Below are 6993 nucleotides of genomic sequence, written 5' to 3' on the forward strand. Positions count from 1 at the left end.
GAAAGGCTTAGTTCTCGCGAATGCAGTAATTTGCTGATCCGCGAAATACATTCCCGTCTCATACTCTTTCTGATCTGCATCCAACACTTCCAATTGTTCGTCATCATTCCAAAAAAATATTTTCTGGTGCACTGTCGAAGGTACTGCTCCCATTCCGTAGATCCATTCTCTTCCTAATAGCACATTAAAGTTAGCTTTCGAGGGAGTGACAATAAACATGGTGGTCCTTCTCACACTACCAATTTTCACATTCAACAATATCATCCCTTCTGGTTGAGAAGATTTTCCAGCATAATCAGAAATAAGAATATTGTGAGGTTTCAGATCTGCCAAAGTCTTCCTAAAACGTTTCAGCAATGTTTGTGGGAGTATGTTTATTGCAGCACCTCCATCGACTAGGACTTTGTTAACTTCAATTCCTTTGATCATAAGGGTCAACAATAAAGGTTTCAGATGGTCCTTCATTTCTGGGGTAGGTGAATCGAACATCGTTGAATTGAACTTTGGAATGACTCGAGATATTTGATTCACCTATACTATTTTTGACTCATAGTTGGGGTCACCGAAAAAGTCTTCACGGTGTATGTCTTCCTGTTCATTCACAGATTCCATTGCTTCAGCATATTCGGAAGGTAAGATTGATACCACTCCGCAAATATATTCGAGAGAGTCCTCGAAACCACTTTCAAAACAATCCGTGATCAAATCTTCCTCATCCTCTGCGAATTTCTTAGATACCCCACTTTCGTAAGGTACAGGAATCGAAAATTGATCACCTTTGTGTCCCTCGAAAGTTGCCTTTCTCATTCTCTGTTGCCTTCTCCATTGAGTCTTGGTAAGGCCATTAAAAGGATATTTAATTCCTCTTCCAGAACCTCCTTGCATGTTTGACCCAAATCAGGGTCCTCCAGAAAATGGGTTTTTCGAGTAGTTCACAATTTGCTTTCCTCGACCCATTCCAACATTGGGCCTTTGTGGAGAAGTCCACTTCCCAATGGGAACATGCGCATTTGGCAGGTATGTATTACCAACTCGGGAGGAGTTGTACATCTCTAGCTTTCCGATGGGAGCCATAGGAGCATTGCCTTGTGGCATGTGAACTTGACGCATCACTATGCCAGTGTTCACTTTCGACTTTCCTCGAGCCTTCTCAGCTTTATAATTTTTCATAATTTCAGATTCCTCGAAAGCCTTAGCCGCTGATCTATCGAACACAGCGCTACATCTCGGGCAAAGCATAACTTCCCGGTCATCATCTTTCTTCTTCGAAAGGAAATCAAGCAAATTGTCCCCCTCTTTCGGATAAATGGGCTCCTGTTCTTTCGTGAACTCCTCTAAGAGCTCCTCCAGCTTTTCATCCGTAATAGGTTCGACAATTTCCTTTTCGTTCACAACCAGGTCAACCATATTAATTTCAAGCACATTGATCCCCATAGGGAGAGGTTCCACATATCCTGCTTGTGCAGCGAATGGATCAGTATCAACTTTCATTTCTTTCTCCTCGAAAGCCAAGCGACCATCAGTAATCGCCTTCTCGATCATGTCCCTGAAACGTACACAATTGTTAGTCCAATGACCATACATGTTGTGATACTTACAAAAAAAATTCCCTTTTCTTTGTTCAAAAAGAGGAATTTTGTGATTTTCTAGAAGTATAATTTGCTTATCTTTCAGTAAAATATCGAATATTCTATCAGCTTTCGTTATATCGAAACTATATTTTCTATTCGATTCGGCCTCTATATTATTTTCCCCAGGTTTTAATAATTGGCATTGATAGGTTGGCCCAGGTTGCAATTCAGCTAAGTTCACTTCCATTTCTTCATTTAGACATTCGAAATGATCATCGTTAACATCCATATTGTCTAAATATGCCACTTTTTCTTTTCGAACGAACTTGTCAAATTTTCTCAACCTCTCTTTCTCTGCTCGAATTTGTTCAATTCGTCTTACTTTCTCTGCTAGTTGAGCCATATCTCTCAATTGTTCATTTACAAGTTTCTTTCGAATCGAAAAATCCAACCCAGTGGCTTCAATTTTTACCAACTCATGCTTTGGAATATTCGTGTAACATCGAGACTTTAATTGTCTAAATCTATTCAAATATTCGTCTAACGTCTCATGATGTTGCCTCTTTATATTCATCAAATCAACTATGCTCACCTTAGTTTCGTCTCGAAAAAAGTTTTTGTGGAAACTCCTTTCTAGTTGTGCCCAAGTAATAATCGAATTAGGTGGCAAAGTCGTAAACCACGTAAAAGCATGTTTGGTTAGTGAACTTGGAAAATATTTCATTTTCAAATATTCATTACCCACTAGGTCTCCACACTCGACTAGATATCTCGCTATGTGTTCTACGGTGGATTCACCTAACTCTCCTGAAAATTTCGAGAATTTTGGGACTTTCATCCCCCTGGGTAGCTCGGATTGGGTAATATAGTCAGGAAAGGCAGATACAAATTATGGGTGCTCATTTCGCCCTGTTTCAAATCCGTGCCTGTTCAGTACCCTCTCGACTATATGATCCAAATTTTCCTCGACATTTCTCAGAGGTCCCCCTTGATTGAGATTGATACGATTTCTTATCTCTCGAATATTCGTCTCATTAACGGTTGGATTTTCGAGGCCGTTCAGATTTACACTCGTATCTCTCGAGAGCCGATTATCATTAAGTTTATCTCCTATTTTTCCCATCAGCTCATACAGGGGTGTGAGTATGTTGTGCATTTGTGTAGACAACAAATTCACCATATCGTGGTTACTATGATCCATTTGTTGTCGAAGGGCTATCATGGCTTCATTGCTTATACCCGTGGGTATATAATTACTTTGTCGAACCAGCGACCCTTCTTGGCTTGTGCCAACATGCTGGTGAGGATCGTGCATGATAAAGCCCATCCCATTTGGGGCTGCATTATACCCATATGATGATATTTGCATTTGAGGATTGTGCCCATAATATGGTATTGGCATTTCTACGCTCGTGGGATGGGTACTTCTCCAATTCGGAGGCATCCCCCATGGGTATTCGCGGGTAGCGTTCACCATTTCTTGTGACGCATTCAGAAATCTCGCGGAGTTCGGAATATTTACAGGAGGTGGAGACATTGCCCCCCTGGTCTCATTTGGCACATTTTCTTGATTTGTATTCCGATTTTCTCCATTACCCTGTTCTTCATTAAGCGCATCTCTTCTGCTGGATGTAGACATAGTTCTCCCACTTCTAAGTCTCATAAAAATTAAACACACACAAAACTAGTTCACTTAGTTCGATTAAGCTCACCAAACGAGTCCCACTGGGCGTGCCAATTTGTTTGTGGAGGATTTCGTTCGTAGGTTCTTTTCGTTCGAACTAGCACGAGTTCACGTTTCAATTTATGCGTGTTCGTGACATGACAGAATCGAAAACTTTCAGTGAAAAAAGCAAATCGTACAAGCAACAAATAGAGTTAAATTAGGGTGTTGTTACAGCACGTCAGAAGATCTATGCTCATTGTTTCGAGCACTTCAGAAGATTTATGCTGTTTTGGCACTTCAGAAGATCTATGCTCATTATTTTGAGCACGTTAGAAGATCTATGCCAGTCTTAGCACTTTAGAAGATCTATGTTTTTTCAGCACATCAGAAGATCTATGCTAACTGTACAATCAAATTCATGCATGTAATAATTAACGTGAATCGAGCAGATGACATGTATATTGATTGCAGAAATCATATCCTTCATTAAATAGTAACAGAATTACAATTCGTAAAGATCACGAAACATGTTCAGAATGACTACACTACACTACACTAGGCTAGATTATGCTATGCTACACTACTCCTAAAAAAGGAAAAGAAAAGTGGTCGAGAAATCGTACCCAAAGCTATCTTGTATGCACAATATGCCTTATGCGCAGGTTGCGGAGTGCGTGTGAGGTATTGTGGGAATTATATTTTTGACCCTTTGCTACGAGCATGGCTCGTTTAATTTATAGACAAAGATTTGGGAAAGGTAACTGTTTCTTACGTGTCCCGGAAATGCATAACTGTCCTAAACTTCCACATAGTGGCTTATTCCTGGACACGTCTTTGGATAACTTCTGGAACCGCTCATTTAACTTTCCCAAACCGTTCTGCAGCCTTCGACACTTATCCCATGTTACTTCAACCGCTCTTAAATCGTATCTCCTTTAAGTTCTCCATTCCGAGAGGTTATGAAGTGTATTCGTATATGTTCGGATTCTTGGGATTTTGAGTAACCAACGAAAAATATACTTGAATGTTTCCTGATTCTGCTTGTACTTTGAGAGGTTGCGAGGCTGTGAGCCCCTTTTCATGGTTCAAGGATTTCGAGAGTTTCACGAAAAATGTCTTCGCGTATCTCTTGATTTTCTTCAAGCTTCGTGTGCCTTCTTCAGAAACTTCTCTGCCTTTTTTCGATCATCTGGATTTCGAGCACCCCTGTATTTCGAGTGTCTCCGAATTCATTTTCGAGTACTAACAATTAAATACCATCTCTTTTATCTTTCCATGATCGACAGGTGTGTTATTTAAAGGCAACAAACTCGTGATTGATCGGTAAAAATCTGACTGGGCGAGTATAAATAACTCGAAGACCAAACTCGTGATTGATCGGTAAAAATCTGACTGAGCGAGTATAAATAACTCGAAGACCAAACTCGTGATTGATCGGTTAAATTCCGACTGGGCGAGTATAAATAAGTCGAAGACCAAACTCGTGATTGATCGGTAAAAATCCGACTGGGCGAGTATAAATAACTCGAAGACCAAACTCGTGATTGATCGGTCAAAATCCGACTGGGCGAGTATAAATAACTCGAAGACCAAACTCGTGATTGATCGGTAAAAATCTGACTGAGCGAGTATAAATAACTCGAAGACCAAACTCGTGATTGATCGGTTAAATTCCGACTGGGCGAGTATAAATAAGTCGAAGACCAAACTCGTGATTGATCGGTAAAAATCCGACTGGGCGAGTATAAATAACTCGAAGACCAAACTCGTGATTGATCGGTCAAAATCCGACTGGGCGAGTATAAATAACTCGAAGACCAAACTCGTGATTGATCGGTAAAATTCCGACTGGGCAAGTATAAATAACTCGAAGACCAAACTCGTGATTGATCGGTAAAATTTCGACTAGGCGAGTATAAATAACTCGAAGACCAAACTCGTGATTGATCGGTAAAAATTTGACTGGGCGAGTATAAATAACTCGAAGACACCAGAATTTGAATGGTATGTTTCTATCAATCAACTTAAAATTTGACTTAGTTCATTTTTCCATTTTCCTAAGATTGGAATTTGGGCGATCACGCTTTACAAAAACAAATTTTTAACTTAGTTTATTTTCCTCCAATCGGAATTTGGATGACATGGTATACCAAAAATGCAGTTTTTAACTTAGTTTATTTTCTTCCAACCGGAATTTGGATGACATGGTATACCAAAACAAAATTTTTTAACTTAGTTTGTTTTCTTCCAATCGGAATTTGGATGACATGGTATACCAAAACAAAATTTTTTAACTTAGTTTATTTTTTTCCAATCGGAATTCGGATGACATGGTATACCAAAAATGGAGTTTTTAACTTAGTTTATTTTCTTCCAATCGGAATTTGGATGACATGGTATACCAAAACAAATTTTTTAAACTTAGTTTATTTTCTTCCAATCGGAATTTGGATGACATGGTATACCAAAACAAAATTTTTAACTTAGTTTATTTTCTTCCAATCAGAATTTGGATGACATGGTATACCAAAAATGGAGTTTTAACTTAGTTTATTTTCTTCCAATCGGAATTTGGATGACATGGTATACCAAAACAAAATTTTTTAACTTAGTTTGTTTTCTTCCAATCGGAATTTGGATGACATGGTATACCAAAACAAAATTTTTTAACTTAGTTTATTTTTTTCCAATCGGAATTCGGATGACATGGTATACCAAAAATGGAGTTTTTAACTTAGTTTATTTTCTTCCAATCGGAATTTGGATGACATGGTATACCAAAACAAATTTTTTAAACTTAGTTTATTTTCTTCCAATCGGAATTTGGATGACATGGTATACCAAAACAAAATTTTTAACTTAGTTTATTTTCTTCCAATCAGAATTTGGATGACATGGTATACCAAAAATGGAGTTTTAACTTAGTTTATTTTCTTCCAATCGGAATTTGGATGACATGGTATACCAAAACAAAATATTTTAACTTAGTTTATTTTCTTCCAATCAAAATTTGGATGACATGGTATACCAAAACAAAAAATTTTAACTTCGTTTATTTTTTTTCCAATCGGAATTCGGATGACATGGTATACCAAAAATGGAGTTTTTAACTTAGTTTATTTTCTTCTAATCGGAATTTGGATGACATGGTATACCAAAACAAATTTTTTGAACTTAGTTTATTTTCTTCCAATCGGAATTTGGATGACATGGTATACCAAAAATGGAGTTTTAACTTAGTTTATTTTCTTCCAATCGGAATTTGGATGACATGGTATACCAAAACAAAATTTTTTAACTTAGTTTGTTTTCTTCCAATCGGAATTTGGATGACATGGTATACCAAAACAAAATTTTTTAACTTAGTTTATTTTTTTCCAATCGGAATTCGGATGACATGGTATACCAAAAATGGAGTTTTTAACTTAGTTTATTTTCTTCCAATCGGAATTTGGATGACATGGTATACCAAAACAAATTTTTTAAACTTAGTTTATTTTCTTCCAATCGGAATTTGGATGACATGGTATACCAAAACAAAATTTTTAACTTAGTTTATTTTCTTCCAATCAGAATTTGGATGACATGGTATACCAAAAATGGAGTTTTAACTTAGTTTATTTTCTTCCAATCGGAATTTGGATGACATGGTATACCAAAACAAAATTTTTTAACTTAGTTTGTTTTCTTCCAATCGGAATTTGGATGACATGGTATACCAAAACAAAATTTTTTAACTTAGTTTATTTTTTTCCA

The sequence above is a fragment of the Cajanus cajan genome, chromosome 6 (genome assembly GCF_000230855.2).
Source record: "Cajanus cajan strain Asha chromosome 6, NIPB_CcT2T_4, whole genome shotgun sequence".
In the NCBI taxonomy this organism is placed as follows: Eukaryota; Viridiplantae; Streptophyta; class Magnoliopsida; order Fabales; family Fabaceae; genus Cajanus; species Cajanus cajan.